We start from the raw sequence: 20,089 nt of genomic DNA, 5'->3' as shown, positions 1-20,089 counted from the left end.
GACACCTTCATAATCATGACATGACACGTGTCATGAATATGAAGGAGTTTTTATGCATCTTTATGACAACTGTCATTAAGTGTCATTCGCTTAATTATGTCATTTTTAATGCAATGATGACATTTCGGAGTTGTCTTTGGTATGACAACTTGACATAAACCAATACATCATAACCTGTCAGTGTCTTTGTCATGACAACTTGACATTACCAAGACAACATAACCTGTCATAAACATGACATAACAGATTATCAAATTTAAGAAACTTACTTAGCTTATAGGGTTAACTTTAAACTGTTATGTGGTTGGTTTTGATGTTGACTGAGGCCATTATAATGTCATACATTTTTTTCAGTGGCACAAGTTTAATTTGTCATTAAAATGCAATTAGGTGTTAATACGCTGTCAAATTATTTTTTAATAAAAGCATCATTAATATTTTTCAGTTCACAATGTTTTATTTTATTTTTTAAGTTTCCTCCACCAGCTTCAACAGAAGGTTAGATAATAGACAATTTCAAATGTCTTAAAAATATAAAAAGGAGTTTGAGAAATAAAATCAATCATTTAATTTTTAAGACCTGCCCTCTCACAGAACTGACTCTTAAAAACACAAGGCATGAATTTATACACAGGTGACCAGCACCAATTAACGCAAAAAGTGGAAAACATGTACACAAATAATGGCCATTACACAAAATAAACATATATATCAACATCATATACACACATAAACAAACACAGAAAAATAACACTTTGTCAAATGACTTCACTTTATAAATTATCTTCCGATGTATAAAAATAAGAGAAATAGTCTTTAGAGCCCCACCCCGGGCTGAACAAGGAATGGTTGTGGCTAGAGCCTAGGCCGGAACATTATATATAGGGCCAACGTTTCCGCCCAAACCCCATTTGACGGTGCACCAGCACACGAGACTCCACCATAACAAACGGAATGGTAAGAATAAACTCAAACTTTTCGTTAAAGAGTGAGCGAAAGTTTAAATAAAGTATATTAAACCCAAAATAACGTTGTTGTGAATTGTTTTTACTTACTGCAAACTAAATTGACATTAAACACCTAAACAAACTAACCTGACTGAGGCTCTGTCAACAACTGTTACAGCGTACACATTACCAGTGGTGCCACCATAGACATCATAGGTGTATATGTCTATGCCACTCTATCATTTTGAGTTATATTAATAGTTTTTAATGACTCTGTACGATTTCCTCTATGATGCCATATTTCAGGTCAAGCTAAATATTCATGACACTGTTATAAAATAATTTGACAGAGTATTGACACTTAATGACATGTTAATGACAAATTCAACTTGTACCACTGTAGTTTAGGTCAAGAAATATATTCATGACAATGTTATGAAATAATTTGACATAGTATTGACACTTAATGACATGTTAATGACAAATTCAACTTTTACCACTGTAGTTTAGGTCAAGAAATATATTCATGACAATGTTATAAAATATTTTGACAGAGTATTGACACTTAATGACATGTAAATGACAAATTAAATTTATAAAAAAATCATGACATTATAATAGCCTAATGACAGCCAACGTCAAAACCAACCACATGACAGTTTAATAATAATAATAATAGTAATATATTTTATTTATAACGCACTTTTCATTCCGAAGAATCTCAAAGTGCAACAAAGGGAAAAAATAACAATACATGAATAACAAGTAAAAATTACATCTCAACATCATGCCGGACGCTGATGACGCTAGCCTGGTGCAAACTTCAGCCACCATGCAGTTCAAGCCTGAGGGAGACCACCAGTGAGCAGCCGACACCCAGAAGAGAGAGCAGCCGCAGCGAGCAACATCAAATGTCCTTCAAACCAAAACCAACCACAAATTCAAACAAAAACAGAAGAGAAGTGGTGATAAAACGGCAAACAACGTCCTCTCAGTGGCTGCCAGCAATCAGCAACAGTCCCAATAGTAGCTCTGTTAGACTAGTCACAAACATAAGAAAATATAATAAAATCTAAATTTAATAGTAAAGTTAACATGATTTGTGGGTGGAGAAGCGGCGAACAGACAACGCCAGCATCCTCTCCCCCACGTTGCCTAGCAACTAATGTAATGTAAACCCAAAAAGCTAAGTAGTTTCTTAAATTTGTTAATTAATCTGCTATGTCATTTCATGTCTGTTTATGACAGGTTATGTTGTCTTGGTAATGTCAAGTTGTCATGACAAAGACACTGACAGGTTATGATGTATTGGTTTATGTCAAGTTGTCATAACAAAGACAACTCCGAAATGTCATCATTGCATTAAAAATGACATAATTAAGCGAATGACACTTAATGACAGTTGTCATAAACATGCATAAAAACTCCTTCATATTCATGACATGTGTCATGTCATGATTATGAAGGTGTCATGTCAGTCTTATGCACACCCCTTCAAGTAAAGTGTTACCGCATGACTTAAACAGGCTAAAAAGCCATTTGTCTGTCCAGTTGCTCAGAAGTGAACCAATCAGGCTTCAGTATTCGGAGTTTCCCCCATAATCGTCAGAAAACACTGATGCTGTTACTTCAGGATATGTCTACATTAATCCTAATAGATTTAAAAAATGAGTTTTCATTTCAAAACGCTCTCTGCTTTCCAAAAGTTTCTCAATAGCACTGAAACGTCGGAAAAATAAATAAATTCACCTTACAGCGCATACATGAACCCTCACAGAAGCTCACTGATATGACACAGACAGAACAGACATCATAAAATGAACGCGCAATTCTTCTGGCAGGATCATTTTATTTATATCTCACCATTCATTGATGCATCCAGGTCGCACTCACTCAACATTATATGTTTGGTCGAAAACGCAACCGCTCTCATGTTTTGCCGGAGGACAGCAAATGCAAGTACATTTTCTGCTATCTTTGCGGGCTGTAATGTTGTGTGTGTGTGTGTGTGTGTGTGTGTGTGTGTGTGTGTGTGTGTGTGTGTGTGAGAAAGAGAGACTGTCACGCACAGAGTAACATATTTTAGCAATGTGTGAAAGTTAATAGCTCATATCAGGCACAATACACAATGTCAATGGGTTCAATATGCGTCACATGACTAAACTTACGTCATCGTTTTCAGAAACCTCAGTTTTCACAGCCCACACTCAACAGGAAAATGGCGGTTTCAAGTTTATCAGCTTTGGAGAGCGTTTCCAAAAAGCTAAGTTGCTGTTACTAAAAATGGCATCTCGGTGTGGACGGAGGGCCAAAACATAGAGGAAAAGATGCGTTCTCAAACAAGGCCTCAGGGAACCAAGGTTACATGAGTAACTGGAGCATTTGTATTTAAAAACGGTTTTATTTGTTTTTGCTTTTTAAAATAACATGACATGACAGCTATGGAACTGAGGGTGTCCAGTGTGCATCTGTGCTAAATCTTTTGTATTGTCATGTTCTATCAATGTATCTTTATGGAATCATTCCGTCTTTGGCTTCCGTACAACAAAATTCAATTGACTTCAGTTGACACCTCACAGCTGCACATTTCCAATCCTCCTGGGAAGGTTGAACCCATTTGTTTTACATTTAGTGTCAAGGCAAAAACATAGCTCTGTAATAATTCAAAACTGAAAAAAATTGGATCCCTGAGTTTATACAGTAGGATTTTATTTGATTCTTTGTGGATTCTTGAAAGATTTTTATTTGGTCATATTAGATTCCTTTAGAATTGGTTGCAAAATTCCTCCAGGAATTGTATTAGAAAGCCTATATAGATCACTCAGGATTTTGACCAGTATAGGGATGCACATTTTATCAAAATAAAATGCGTAAATGGATAGTTCACCCAAAAATTTAAATTTTATGTTTATCTGCTTACCCCCAGGGCATCCAAAATGTAGGTGTGTTTGTTTCTTCAGTAGAACACAAATGAAGATTTTTAACTCCAACCGTTGCTCTGTGCCAGTCATATAAAGCATGTCAATGGGGTGTTTTTTTATTTAATGGGAGTCACTATGAGAGTAAAGAACACACACATACGAATTCATATTAAACCCTGTGGCTTTTGGCGACACACTGATGTCTTAAGACTACACACCTACATCTTGGATACCCTGGGGGTAAGCAGATAAACATACAATTGTAATTTTTGGTGAACTATCCATTTAATAAGTGCTTTATGGCCAGAAGACTGTGATTAATTAAATACATAGTCTGCATGTAGACTGTGTGTTACAAACTAGGTGTATCAAAACTCACGCAGGCAAAGGAGAAGGAGAACTTTTTAATAAAAAATGACTTGGGAACACCCAAAACACTAGTATATAGGAACGTCAACGGACAAACACTGAAGAAATACTGAGAACTAAATGCACAGAGGCAAACGAGGTAATAAACGAGGCATAGGTGCTAGATATAACTGGACACAGGTGATGGAATTAAACTCATTATGACAATGGCGAAAAACTAAACAAAGGAACAAACTCAAAGACAAGCAAAACAGCCTAGACATGTAACTGTATGCTGTTCCGATGAGATTTTACCCAGGAAACCGCGAATGCTCTAACAGAACTTTAGCTAACGTTCTGGCAAGGTACTTTCAAAGTCATGAACAAATATTCCTACAAAGTTAATAGTGATCGTCCAAAGGTCTTTATTTCACACAAGAATTGGTAAGTTTATGACAGTCATTCATAATACAGTAAGAGGCCAATGGGTTCATGCAAAGTGGAGGCGGTTACATGAGCTCATCCCATCACAGATTTCTTTTAACAAGTTACTGAACAAAATCTATGACCATGTGACTCATTTTGTGTGAAGTTGTGATGGTTCACTTTTTTTCCCCATTCGTCAGGCTGCATGCCTTCAGTGCTCAACAAGCGATGTTCAAATACTAAAATATAGTTTGGTTTGACTTTGAGTGCTGTTTTAAACCACCATCAGAAATCAGGCAAAGTTTCACCGACGTTACAATCACATTCATTCGTAAACAACTCTCTGTTCCAAGGTGAACTCAATCACAATAGATACCCCTCCTTTATTCTGCAGATAAAGCATAAATATTTCACTCTTAACAGCTACATTGTTCAATTATTCAGTGTGATGCATGTTGTACTCCTGAAGCATCGAGAGATGGTTTTGGCATTCCTTACTTGAATATGAGACACGTTATCTATTGAAATGACACTTACTTTAAGATTATAGGCTACAACTTATTACACAGCTCTCTGGAATACTTACTGCTGCTCAGTCAAGTGGAGAATTTCTTTTTCTTTTTAATTGATCCATTTATCAGATGCTTTTATCTAAAGGTAAATGACTGGTCCGGGTGAATTGACTACCCTTTCGTCCGTAATCGCACTTTCATGTCTCCCATTTCCTTCCGTGGCCCCGCAGTTGAAGATTTTATTGGTCATGTCAATCATAGTGTTGATTGCCTACACAACACTAAAACAAATAAACCATTTGGTTGTTTGCAAATAGTGATGAGGTTTTTTTGCCTGTACATGATGACAGAGAATGAGAGTTCTGCAGTAGCAGTCCACATGGAAGCTACAGAATAAAAGATTAAAATATCTCAAAATAAAGACTTTTTCTCAGAATTGTGATATAAACCTGCATTTGTGAGGAAAAAGTCAGAATTGTGAGATTAAAATGTTTCTATATACAAACTGTTATAGGTTTAAATGTTATACAATGCTTTAACTGTAGGGACATTACATTACAACACAATCTCATGGTAATGCGTATCAGTAGTACGAGTGCGAAATCTCGTGGAATGGGTACGCCAAAATGAATTTTGGCATGCCCAAATGCTTGGGTAGGATTAGGGTGGTGGGGGGTTCGTACGTATAATACACCATAAAGTGCATATCATATGCACGCGAAAAACAGCGTACCATATACATTCCACGAGATTGCACACACGTACTATTTTTACACATTTTCGTGAGATCGGGCTCTACCTTACTACGCCCCCTATATAAACTGTGTATGTGAATATTATATAGCTCTATTATTGACATCAAATTCATCATTTCATCTGTCCATTTAATGGCTTGAAATAAATGTCTGGGTTTCGCTTCAAAGGGCGTCCTTGACATTGGTATTCTGTAAAAAAACAAAAACAATGAAGATGATGCTTTTTTTGCTTTTCAAATCTGACATTACAATACAATTTATCTGGATAATCTATTGGATTGCCAAACAATGTATTTCTTCTCTAACTCCGTGCAACGCGCCCGTTCTCCTCCACTTGTTGCCACTGCGTCCCAATTCAGAGGCTACATCCTTCAAATGTGACCATCGTTTCCCGTGAAATGAAAGATACAATTGATGGATCCTCATGGCCTTACCTACCTCAGTCACAATGCAGTCAGGCAAGAACCGTTCTCCTGGCAACGGTCAAACTCCGACTCGTCCATCGGATTGCCAGACAGAGAAGCGTGATTGGTCACTCAAGAGAACACGTCTCCACTGCTCTAGAGTCCAGTGGTGGTGTGCTTTACACCACTGCATCTGATGCTTTGGATTGCACTTGCTGATGTAAGGTTTGGCTAAGCTGCTCGGCCATGGAAACCAATTACATGAAGCTCTCTACACACTGTTGACTTGAGCTTATCTGAAGGCCACGCAGTTTGGAGGTCTGTAGCTATTGCACACTGTGTGCCTATGCATGCGTTGACCCTGCTCTTTCTTTTTATTTTGCTTTTTAGTTGCTGTTGTTCCCAATTTCACTTTGTTATAACGCCTCTTGCAGTCGACTGTGGAAGATTTAGTAGTGAGGAAATTTCACGAATGGACTTATTGCACAGGTGACAACCTATAACAGTACCACCTTTGAATTCACTGAGCTCCTGAGAGCGACTCATTCTTTCACAAATGTTTGTAGAAGCATATGTATGCCTAGGTGCTTGGTTTTATACACCTTTGGCCATGAAAGTGAGTGAAACCTGGTTTATATGATTTTGAGGGGTGTCCCAATACTTTTGGCAGTTTAGTGTAACCATATTTATTGTAATTTCTGTGTCACCAAACAGAAACCTCCAAAACCTCCAATCTGGTTGAAACAAACTGTCCTGTCCCAAACTCACATTATTAGTTGAGCCAATGTTGAGATGCTCAAACAGAGCAATGCCACAGTGTTACGCTCTGCATATTAAGTTGAAATAGAATAAACTATTTTAACACTAAAAATATTACATACACAAATTAAAAACATCAGTTTTTCTAATTTGAATCTAAAGAAAATGTTCCAAATAAAAAGGGAAAAAAAAATCAACATGTTTTCTTCCCCTCACTAATGCACTTCTGTTGATTATCCCTGTACAGCTTGCAGGTTTTAAAGAAAATATTTCCGGATGAATGATAAAAGGCCAGACTTGAAAAATTTGAATAAATAGAAACGGGAGGAGATTGCTGTGCATTTCATAACCCAAATATTTTCAAACTTTTTGGCATGTGAAGGCAAGTAAGGCAACCAATAATCAGAATTTGTCCTCTGCATTTAAAGGACAACTCTGGCGAATTTTTAAGTTTATCTTGATCGTTAGATCATTGTGAGTACCGTCTATAGAAAAATAAATGAACCGGATTGATCCTTGCAACACGGAGCTATTACAGTTAATGCCCAGAGCCCCCACTCAGCTAAAACGGCAGCTATGGGGGCATAAACTTAAAGGGTGTCTTTGTGCCTCTTAAAGGACAACTCCGGTGAGAAATGAACCTAGGGGTAATTAACAGATGGTTACCAAGTAGATCGTTCTCTGGGATGCGTTTTAATGAAAATCGAATGTAAAGAGTTTTATCTTTAAAAACAGATTAGCTTATAACACTAGTCTATGGGGCACACAGTAGTGAAATTAAATCGCTAGTTAATACCACTAACAAGGCTCAAAATAGCCTCACACTAACACGGTAGCATAATGAGGGTCCCTACATGCAAACCGAAGCATTGAGAACTTTGTAAGTGTACAAACAGTTTAATAAGAAGATAATTTATAAACATAGTGCCTTACACGTTCACGGACAGGCACCATCTTGGAAAACAGTCTCGACTAATCGATCCACGAGCGCTGTTCTAAGTGAGCTGGTCGATAGGAATTAAGTTTGTGAAATGTAATAACATGGACATTTTTAGTTTTATTTATTTATTTTATCTGCTGTGTTCAGTGTTTTCTTCCGGAAACAACGGACCATATGAGATTCCAAGTCACAGTTCATCACTTAGCAGAGCGCTCGTGGCTCGATGAGTCGAGACTGTTTTCCAAGATGGTGCCTGTCCGTGAACGCGTAATGTACTATGTTTTTAAAGTGTCTTTTTATTAAACTGTTTGTACTCTTACAAAGTTCTCAATGCTTCGGTTTGCATGTAGGGACCCTCATTATGCTACCGTGTTAGTGTGAGGCTATTTTGAGCCTTGTTAGTGGTATTAACTAGCGATTTAATTTCACTACTCTGTGCCCCATAGACTAGTGTTATAAGCTAATCTGTTTTTTAAAGATAAAACTCTTTACATTCGATTTCCATGAAAACGCATCCTAGAGAACGATCTACTCTGTAACCATCTGTTAATTACCCCTAGGTTCATTTCTCACCGGAGTTGTCCTTTAACAGACACAAAATGCAATTAAAATGTTTGTCCAACATGAACAGGTCCCTTACATGACAACGAGATGAGTTTAGCCACTGAGCCATTGTTTAAATTCACCTAGTGGTTTAGGCGGCTAGCTGTAGTCTTGCGCTGAAGACCCGTGGGAACTCCGTTGTAGCTGGAAAAAGGCAAATAGTCCAGTTGGGAAGAGCATCGTGTGTATGAAGAAGCTCTGCTCATTGGCTCATCGGTTCTCAGTATCGAATGTGTCCAAAACAAATGGTTTTGGATTATGTACTGCTGATCCGAGAACCGCTGGTTCGCCCAGTTCACTAAAAAGAACCGGTTAAAAAAAACGATTCGTTCGTTGAACCGGACATCACTAGAGTGATGATCCGATCGGGCTCACAAGTGAAGAAGAAATGGTTCTCGTTTGTGCCTTTCAGAATTGTGGCAACAGAATGCGAAAATTTGCAGCGAACGCTTTGACACGGATGACACAACACACTTACACAGACATAACACAGCAGGGCCGGTTGAAGAAAAATGCCATTCCGTGGTCGAAGACGGGTGCAACCACTGTGGAGGTAATGTAAACTTTATTTATCCTTCCATTTGGGCACACACGGCTTGAGGAAAGATGTGTAGTAATAAAATAATCATGCTTTACACACACAACGCTCTTCGCAACTGGACTATTTGCCTTTTTCCCCCGGCTACAACTGTGTTCCCACGGGACTTCAGCACGATACACAGCTAGCCGACTAAAACACTAGATGAATTTAAACAATGGCTATAAATCATTTAACTCTTCCAAGTTAGTGCACACACATAAGAAGCAGTGAGTAGTGAATACACACACACACACACCGACACACACAGCAAACCATGGACAGTGGGTATAGCCATTCCTCAGTCATTTCCTGCCGGTGTTGAGAATCAAATCCATTCCACGCCCCGCAACATTTGGGTTACAAGTACGACTCTCTAACCATTAGGCCACAACTTCTCATAAATATTTCCATTCCCATTTCCAAATATTTCCAACCCTAAAAGGAAGAAGTCCTTCTACTTTGGCTGGCCAACTGGACTTGCTTAGACACAGCAAAAACCATTCATTTACATCAGATTTAAAGTCTAAATTTACCCAATTTACCACCTTAATAGATGTTCATGGTCCCTGATTCTTCAGTATACTTTATTTGTTCAAAGACAAACTGTATTAACTGTCAAATTTGTGTTGTCAATCAAAATAAATTACTTGCTTTCTCTAAAAATACTTTTCTTATTGGCTGACATCTTCCAGGCAGAATGTGTGGTGAAAATAAAAGCTATTTAGGCATTACTGTATGCTATTGTGGTAGGTAACAACCTTTAAAGTGCCAGTATTTATCACAGTAGTTTAATGCAGGTTAAGCATTATCATTAGGATATGATGTGCTCTCAAGGGTGAAGTTGACCTTATTCTGCAGCCCCCAATCAACCATCTTTGTTTACAGCTAGAGACTAAAACACACATGAGCTTATTGTTAAAACTTTTTATTAAAACAAACGTTATTCCAAAGAGACTTGAAGTAAACTGGGATGTCTTTTACTAAAGAAGCTACTTTTTCCAGTTAAAAATCCACTTGCCATTGGGAGGTAGTTGGAGGCTTATTAGATTTCCACTGGAGCAGACTATGGCACCTAGCTAACAAGGAGGTAAAGGATAAATTATCCAGTAACTTAATTAAACTACACTGTAAGAAAAAATACACCATATCTACTCAATAAAAATGAGGCAACAGATTACAAGCAATATTATTACATTTCACAAGGTTTGGTATTGAGTAAATATTATTAAATGAGACCCTTAATAGTTATACATTTAATATAAGTAGATTTGAATAGAAAACGGTACAGAATTAATTATAACCTAAACAAAAATATTGAGTTGATTTGAAAAAGATAAACTCCCTAATTTGTAAATAGTACTAATAAAAATTAATTAGATTCTACATATCATAATTGAGTAATCATCAACTACATTAATCTGCACACTGATTTGAATTTAATCAATGCAATTAATTAAATCTAAATATTCCTTTCTTATAAATATGGCCCAGAAAGTACAGAATTTAAATACTCAAGAATTTTATTAACAATTCACTTTTGTGCTTTAGACACATTGTAGCACATCATTGAACACTGCAACCAGTTACATTTCAAGCCAGAAGATGGATCTTGCATATCAAACCAGACATTTTAAAAAGGAGAGAATGCTGACTTTAAACTATTTTGTAAAAACAAAAATAAATGACATACAGAATGGTGATGTGTCCATAATCCAGTTTCCATGCTTTATGACCTCACTTAGCCACTAAATTGAATCAATAATGATCTTAAAGAAAAATCCTCCAGATGTGCATGTACCAAAACAAAAGCAGAAAATTGTAATTTGTACGAAGTAAAAAACATTTTGTACCTTGAACTAGAAATCTCACTGACATTCATGGGATAAAAGTCCAAATCAGTGCTAACTTACAAACATAGGACTTTCAAATGTGCAAGTTGTGGAAGCTAAACATTGTGTAGCAAAACATGTACACTCCAACTACAGTCTCAGTTTCAAGCCAGAAGTTTGCTCACGCATTACAAACCAGAAATTATAAAAAAGGACAAAATGCTGACTTCAACTATAAAAATAATATTAAAAAAGTGCTATGAAGATCTTAAAAATGAGAATACTCCATAATGGCCCAAACATAAATAATACAAGTGCAAATTGAACAGAATAAAATACATTTGTACTTTGAACTTATAACAATTGAAATGTCATGACATTCGTGGGACAGATCAGTGCAAACTTACAAACATAGCACTTTCAGCAATTTTCAAGCTCTGTAGAAGATAAACATTGTGTAGCACAAAAGTCTGCACAGCAATTTCAAGCCTGAAGTCTCAGGTTTCAAGACTTCTGAAGACACTGAATTTCAAGTCTCAATTCAAGCCTGAAGTTTGCTCTTGAGAGACTGGACTTTGCTTGAAAGCTTTGAATCATCCAGTTCCAAGAAAAGTTTTTGGAAGACCTCGAAGGTGTACTTTAGCTGTGTGGGATAATCAAGATTCAGCGCGTAGGTCAAGCCAAGGAGGACAGAGCAAGCCCTTGCAATATCTCCAAGTCCTGTGATGACTTCCACGCCCTCTATGACGATCCCAATGTTCCTTGGGCCATTGCTTGTAGAAGCTCCAGGCTTTGGGGTCACGGCCGATATCAATTTTTCATGTTGCGATTAATTGAAGTTTTATCACGATATACGATATTATCACGATATTGAAATAAGTTGCAAAAAAAAAAGTGTTGCCATAGCATAACAGCTTTAAGAACTATTTTTGTAAGAACAAAAATAACTGAATGTTTAAATACAATAATGCATTCTTTGGTGCAATAATGCACCAAAATATATACAGCTCTGGAAAAAATTAAGAGACCCCTCATTGAGAAATCAATGTTTTGTGGTCTCTTGATATTTTTCAGAGCTGTAGAAGTACAATTTTCAAACAGATTAAATTGCAAACAAATTAGGCTATAAAGAACAACAGGTAGGCTTACAAATTACAATAATGTCTCGTTATTTAATGCATTCACTAAGATTGAGCAATAGCTACATTTGGTACAGAAAGTATGATGTTTTTGGTAATGTTAGTTAAGAAATACTGATCATTGTTAGTTTTATCTTAGGTCCATTAACAAAGTTATTTTGATTTTAATGTTATTAAACAGTAACTAAGAAATTAACATAGAATGATTCATTCTTTATAAGTATTTTTCATTGTCAGTTTGGTAATAATGAATTAACATGTTAACTAATGAAGTCGTATGTCTCAAAGTTTTACTGAACAATAACAAATAATCAGAACGTTCTAATTATTAGGGCATGTTGTAGTCCAGATTAAAACATAAAAATGTTAAAGTTTGAAAATAAATAGCCTATTAAGTATTTGGTGCTGTGATGAACAACATTGAGATTACAAAAACGAATGGATGTTTTAAAAACTACACGCGGTTTTTGTTTGTTTGCGGGGTTCCCGGGGTAACAGCCGCATTCTGCAGTTCATCAGCGCCCTCTGCTGTCACTGAGCGGCACTTCAGCAGCGTGTCTCCTTCACCCATTCAGTCATGTGCAAACGCACGTTGGGCTTGTTTATATCTGAGCGCGTGTCCCTTTGACGCAGAATACAGCGGTGTTGAGCATTTATACGGTTGATTGGCAAAGTATTCTTGAATGCATTATCAAAAAAAAAAAATTTGTTAATAAATTATTATTTACAATATTTTAAAGTGCCCACGATAACAATATCGTGCATATTCATTATCGTGATAAATCGCATTATCGAAAATCGGCACATGTCTAGACCTGTTCAAGTTCCTCCAAGTTCTCAGCGTCCTGCAACATGAAATTGTCATTGTCTTAGTATGAAACTGTCAGAAATATATTGCAAGCGTATCACATTACTAGAAAATACATTCATTATTGTTTTCATAGCTTATAAATCTATTTTATTTTCTCGCAGGCCTTGGTGTCAAATTGGTCTGTTGTTTTGTTTCTTCTCCATTTTGATGTTTTTGTACAGGGTCCATGCAGGTTATAAGTCAAATTTAAGACCAAATTTAAGACATTTTAAGACCATAAAGATGTAAATTTAAGACCTACACGATTACCCGCATTACCAAAAAATATTCAGATAAAAAGAAATGCTGAAGAAAATCATCATTAATTTAATTTACAGATAAAGGTCACATATCTAGATCAAGCACCTACTTGAGAAATTAAGGGCAGAGGCTGTTGTCATGATGCTATGTAAAGCCCTTTGAAACTAAATGTTTGCAAAATGTGCTATACAAATAAAATTGCCTTGCCTCGGATCAATTTGTAAAACAAAAAGCAGCATCTTAAAGGCATGAGCTGTGTTCGCTGCTAGCCGCTAAGTACGGACATTACCACAATAAAATTAACAGATGCATGGAAAGAAATAAAATTGCGGCTCTAAAACGTAACACTGTTAATAGACTGACTTCACGTGGATTTAGCTAAGTTAACTTCACATTTGCAAGTTGCAACAAAACGGTGAAAAAACAGAGAGAAGTTACGTTACCTGCCCCGGGAAGACAAGCTCCACACACGAGAAGTGAAGCCAACGGAACCACGTCAAGTGACATCTGAAATATACGATGCTCTTCCAGCGATAACCCCAAATATTGCTCTTTATGGAACCTTAAAATTAAACCCAATGTACTTATTTACGCAATTTCATAAAAACATACTGAGGATATTATATTAACACGCAAAAGACCTAGGAACCATGACAGTAAAAATGCTAACACACATCCTTCAAAATAAAGTCAGTGTCATGTCAATCTTGAGTACCTATAGAGTAGCATTGCATCCTGCATATCTCCGAAAAGTCTTTATTTTTTGTATAATTATATAAGAAAGATGCGCTGTTCCGAGTCTTTCCGAAAAAAGCCGAGCGGGTGGGGGCGTGTCGTGTGAGCGGAGCTAAATAATGACGTGTGCAGCAGCGCGCTGCTATTGTGTTGAGTCGAGTGCGTCGTAAAGCTGTGTCATCCCTAACAGCGGGAAAAAAACTTTATTCAAAATAAAAATATGGCTTTTAATCAGATACAGCCAAACATCTATGATCCGGAATCAGACCCAGAGGCTGCAGTTGAACAGGAGCAGCAGCAAAAACGACTAGAGCAGGACGTCTGTATGTGGTACAAGTTATACACTAACTATATAATATGCTTAGCGACTTGTGTTATTTACATATTTATACTTGAATTAAATCGTCATATTTTTGTCTTTGAAGGTGTACATGTGGGAAGTGCAGTTGTGCACGTGTGTGTGTGTGTGTGTTTGTGTGTTTACGCGTGGTTTGTGTAGACAAGTAAGCGGACTGGTTTTGCACGGCAGGCTAGTGTTTACATAGAAAGACACGGAATAGTAGCGCATTTGAATGAAGAAGCGCGCTTATTTAGTTCAACATATTTCCCCCCTCTTTGTGTATTGTTGAGTGCTTTTACAATACACAAACATAAAGTTACACATATAGTGGCCAGCTAAACAAATGTACACGCACTACACATCGCATGCTCCATTGATCAATTAACTATACGTGATCATGTTTGGGCTACTTGATGAGCATAGGTAGAAACACAGACATTTGAAGCAGTCTCACTCACCGCCTGCGGTTCTAACGTTGGGACTGCTCCATCCTTCAGCATTAGGCGATCGGGAAAATCCGGCGTCGAGCTGGGCCTTGTTTATGAAACAGTTGGCACCGAAATGCAGCGAACAGATATAAACATTCGCACAACTCAGTTGCTGATCCGGAAAAGCAAATTACATCCACTGTTGCCTTACCGCGGGGTTTTGGGGGAATCTGTGCAGGACTGTCTTGGTCTGGCAACCAAAAACGCACTTTTTTGGTGACATTGTTATGTGCACATCACCTGTCCAGCAGCCTATGAGCCAGCGCTTTGATGGGCGTAGCCTGTTGCTTTCGCTCTCTCCCTCTCTCTCTCTCACGCGCTTCCGGTAGAATTGTCCGTAAGGCCCATACAAGGAAATTCCACCCCCATTAACGTCAAAGGGGACGCATGATCTCAAAAAACTTGCCGAAACTTATGACTAACCGGAAGTAGTATTTTTGACAAAGAAATACTCCATCAAACGTCCACCTTAACTTTTGAAACTTTGTCTATGTTTAGTATGGGAATCCAAGTCTTTAACAGTGTAAAAAGATCAGTATGCATGAAACAGCATTTCACCCCCCCTTTAAAGGCGCACTTTGACAGGAAGTGCTTTTCAATTTAAATTTGCCTGATTACATTCATTTGAATTCACTCAATATTCTCTCCATTTGGGATTAGATAAATATAATGCTTAAGTTTTATTTAACTACAATGGGTAGATTTTATTCCAACCATTTTTATTTTAAATTGAATTAAATATTTGCCTCAAAATCATAAACACAATTATTACACGGCTCTGTGAAATACTTGATTCTGATTGGTCAATCGCGCATTCCAGCGGTATGTTATTTCCAGATAACACCCGCTCATACGGGTACTACGAGTTATCTTGACCGGTACTACTTCTGTGCTTAACGCTGGCGCCATTTTGTGGATTAAACAGCCATGGGTTACAATGGAAGACTTCAAGGCAGGTTTCCTTTATAAAGTTTTAAATATGGATATTCTTCTTACACAAACGCATCGATTCGAATCAGAAGGCTCTATTAACCCATCGGAGCCGTGTGGATCACGTTATTTGACAGACAGCTGCATTTTTTATGGACTTCAAACACAACTACAACTACTGCTTGGATTAACGTTAGCCTGGACTTTTTAAATATAACTCCGATTGTATTTGTCTGAAAGAAGAATGTCATACACCTATGATAACTTGAGGGTGAGTAAATTATAGGCGTGGTTTCATTTTTGGGTGAACTAACCCATTCAGCATTAATTTTCAACATTTAGCAAGGGCATATGGCAAATCTACAGCAAAAGATAAAGGCTTAAAGCAGGTCGGAACTGTTTTTCTTCGTGGAAGCTTTGCGTAAGAGCTAATAAAATATTTAATCTCAAGACAATATTTTGTGTCTAATAATTATTTTTTTGAGACTAGTAGCCGTGTAATAAGCGGGATAATGTACACCCAGCCGGTTGTTATCGCAGAATGAACCCTTATCACTCTGTCGGGGTTTATTCTGCGATAACAACCGGCTGGGTTTACATTATACCTTACTTATATTGAATACATTTTAACCAAAAACATTAATTCAAATCTACATGACCACAATCATTTCTTACAGTATAAGACCAAATATTTGGTACCTCAAAGATTGCTATATCGAGCAAACGTCAATTCTAGCTTTTAACACTTTAGACATATAGTAGTTGTAAAATAATTGACCCAAAAATTTGAAATGGTAAAAAAATGACTCAAATTGCACTGAGAATCATGACATCTGTTACATCTGTCTTTAATATTAGGAAATATGGTAACACTTTAGAATACTGTTCCCGAGTAACTACACAGGATCAAATGAATATGCATTGACACTCTAACTACTATTAACTCTAGAAACTCTAAATAATGAATTACTAAGTAATAATAGCGCTCAATTGAATGAGGTAATACTCAGTAACTACTTTTTTATATACCTCACAAAGGACTACTAAGAACTACAGGTTCATAATTAATGTGAATGATGCAAAATGTATTATTCATTCTAAAGTAAAGACTATGATAACTCACAAGTTATGACTCCAGTATTACTGCTAATTGACTAATATTAGTACTGCTAAGTAAACTGCTGATTATGTGGATCAGTCTTAAGTGAAAAACATGATAACTCTCTTAATATTGACTAAAATCTTTAAGCTTTTGAAGTTTTTGTAAGCTTTGTATAATTATTTCGATCTAAAGTGAAGATCATGATAACGCTAGTAATGACTCGTTACACCATTTCCTTCGGAAATAAATTACCATCCAAACTCTTACAAAAAGCTTACCATGATTTCATATTAGGAAATTATCATGATTTTCCCTTAAGAATACTGAACCAAATGATTAGTAGTACTTGAAGAATTTGATAATACTTGAGTCATTACTAGTGGGTTATGATCTTCACTTTAGAATCAATTATACATTATGTATTATTCATGTTAATTATGAACCTGTATAGTTCTTAGCAGTCCTCTGGGAAGTATGAAAACAATAGTATTCTAAAGTGTTACCGGAAATATTTCACATAACCGGGCCTTGAAAAAATGAATTTTGTTTCACTCATGAAAATGTCACATTATATTGTCATTTTATGTTTTCCATTGACTAATGGTGTCTGGTTCCATTTTTGTGTGTGAAATAGTGTGATGCATCATCTGTTCTGTAAAGATGCATGCAGACCACCAGTCCACAGTCCAGTGATGTTTCCAACTCATTTTAAAGTAGATCACAGTCCCACCTGGAAATCTGCATAAACTTTAAATGCCACGTGTTTTTCACAAAATAGACAGAAAAAAAGATGAGGAATTAGGTCACTGTTTGTAGGCTTTTTTTTTGTTGCTCAACACCAAGGTTGAGTCTCTCATAAGTACAAGCTAAGAAACATAAACAGATTTGAGGATTTTTTCCCATGTCGCATCTCTCCCGTTGTATTCCACATGGTCTCGGTTTTTAAATATATTCACAGCATTATAATTCTCTATGCTTTAAAGAGCTGTAAGATGTCATTGTGTAAATCAGAGAGAGAATATGAGGCTTTACTAATAAGACATCAAAGGTCAGGGACGGATCTAAAATTCTGCCTTTAAAGAGGTCACGAAATGTATTCTGCTCCTCACGTAGTTCAACACAATGAAATATGAATACAATTTCCATTTCATTAAACTGTGTTGCAGCTTAGTGTGTTTTAGCGCTCATGGCTTTAAACTGTATTCAGAAGTGCATTTTGCCAAAATAGAACAGATTACCATATTAAAATATTGAGATCGACAGCGATTGGTTGGCAGTGAATTATCTCATTCATATTATTCAGCAGTCAGGCTTTTTATTCATAGTTTATTTAATGACAAACACTGTCCATGGCTCATTAGTCGCATCACGCATCATTTTCAGCAATGTAAACCAGAAGCGAACACTTCGTAATTGGAAACACCAGGGCTTTGGGTCAGAGTTTGGGTCAAAATTTCTGAAACCTAATTAGATGGTTTTCTTGTTAAGTCCCTGAAAAGATGGTTGCATTATTCAATTGCATGTCAAAAACAAAACCACAAATACACTGGGTGTTATAAGTCTTGACCTTTAAATGATTTAAAAAATAAGTCAAGTCAAATAAGTTTTGTCATATGCATAATGTATTTAAATTATGCACAGTGATGTTTTATGGTTTTGCTTCAGGACACAAATTTGACATTGGACATCAAACACAATGAGCAAACTTTATTATTTCACAGAAAGTCCTAAGAAATCAAACTTTAAAAAAATCTTAAGGTAATATATTAAACAGTATGGAACAATATACTAACATGTTTGGATTCTACATTTACATTTAATCGTTTGGCAGATGCTTATATGCAAACGACTTACAAATGATGAGAACAGAATCAAATCAATATTAGGGCAACAATATGCGAGTGCTGTGACAAGTAATGTCTTTTGAATTATATTTTATCTTTGAGGAAACATAAATCTTTCCGCTGCCTTTGTTTGTCAACAGATCAAGAATTACTTGTAAGATTTTAATGAATCCTTAACTCCAAAAGAGTCAACAGAAGCGTAAAGGATCAAGCTAGAGCAGACACCGCTCTGCCCCAGTCCCATCTCTCCGTGCAACATTTTCTGGGGCCACTGCACTAAGAGAATTTCATCAAACGGGGTCTGAAATGCTTTGGCACAGAACAAGAGACGAAGAACAACTTGAGCGTTGCAGCGCTGCCTGGCGTGTGTCAGGGAACATGGTGCTCTATGGGTCCACTGAGTGCTGCATAAAACACCTGCCAACAATGACAAATCACCCGTAATACCATGCCATGCGTTTCCAAGGGAAGCACAGACAGAACATTACCTTCATTTCTAGATGTCAAAAGACGCTTTATTTTGATGGATCTTGCCAAAGAGGTGGCAGACTGTGTAGCATGAAGTCATACAGATGAGTAGCTGACAACGCTTTGAGCAACCATGCTCACCCACATTTTTTTTTGTTGCATGTTTTGCTTTCCTTGTCTCAAATTTGCAAAGTACATGACAGCTGACAGAGAATCAGGGGTTACATATACTAAAATCTAGTAAAGAAAACAATTGTCTTCTCAACAATTCTCATTGCCTTGTTAGTGTTTATCAAGACTGACTGCTTCATAATGTTTCAAGAAACTATTAAGTGCATGTGGGAACCATGTTACATTAATAAAGTTTCTGTTTATCATAACACGCAACAAATAACATTGATCGTTGCCATTTTTGTGGCAGTGCTTCCATAGAGCGGAGCAAAGCAATTCTCAACCTGGTGTTTTTTTTTGTTTGTTTTTTACATTGTATTGCAGAATTATCGCCCAGCTCTTCATACACTATAAGCTCTAACGCTCAGAATAATTACATGGTTTGAGTAGAGCCAACTCAAATTAAACTAATTAGTTAAATCAAATGAACTTTTATGAGTATTTAGACCTTTTTCTTTTGAGGTCACAAAACACGCATTTTAAGTAATCAGATTTTTTTTAATACTTTTTATTTTACTTGATTCATGTTTATTGGGAGATTTAGTAGTGTTTAATGTTTTATGGTAGGTTAGGAGTAGCCTGGCTCTGCCCTCCTACGTACTTACATATTTTCAATTTCCTTCAGTACTACGTCTGGGACTGCGGTTATTCTTAGGTTTTCTCTGAACAAATTTTTTTGGGGTAATTTTTGTCTTTCATCCCCATGAGACAAAAATACATTTTCTGTCTTTCTCAGG

At 36.7% G+C, this 20,089-nt stretch overlaps 1 long non-coding RNA gene across 1 annotated transcript in view; it reads left to right on the top strand.

Moving 5' to 3' along the window:
• LOC137085643 (uncharacterized) overlaps nt 1–19,390 on the top strand; it is a 49,726-nt gene extending 30,336 nt beyond the window's left edge. The window contains exon 3 of the long non-coding RNA XR_010907211.1: nt 18,854–19,390. This is a non-coding gene — a long non-coding RNA (uncharacterized lncRNA). The remainder of the gene's footprint in view (nt 1–18,853) is intronic.
• Nucleotides 19,391–20,089: the final 699 nt, after the last annotated feature.

Source organism: Pseudorasbora parva, chromosome 1 (genome assembly GCF_024679245.1).
Source record: "Pseudorasbora parva isolate DD20220531a chromosome 1, ASM2467924v1, whole genome shotgun sequence".
NCBI lineage: Eukaryota > Metazoa > Chordata > Actinopteri > Cypriniformes > Gobionidae > Pseudorasbora > Pseudorasbora parva.
This window is presented reverse-complemented; position numbering and strand designations above follow the sequence as displayed.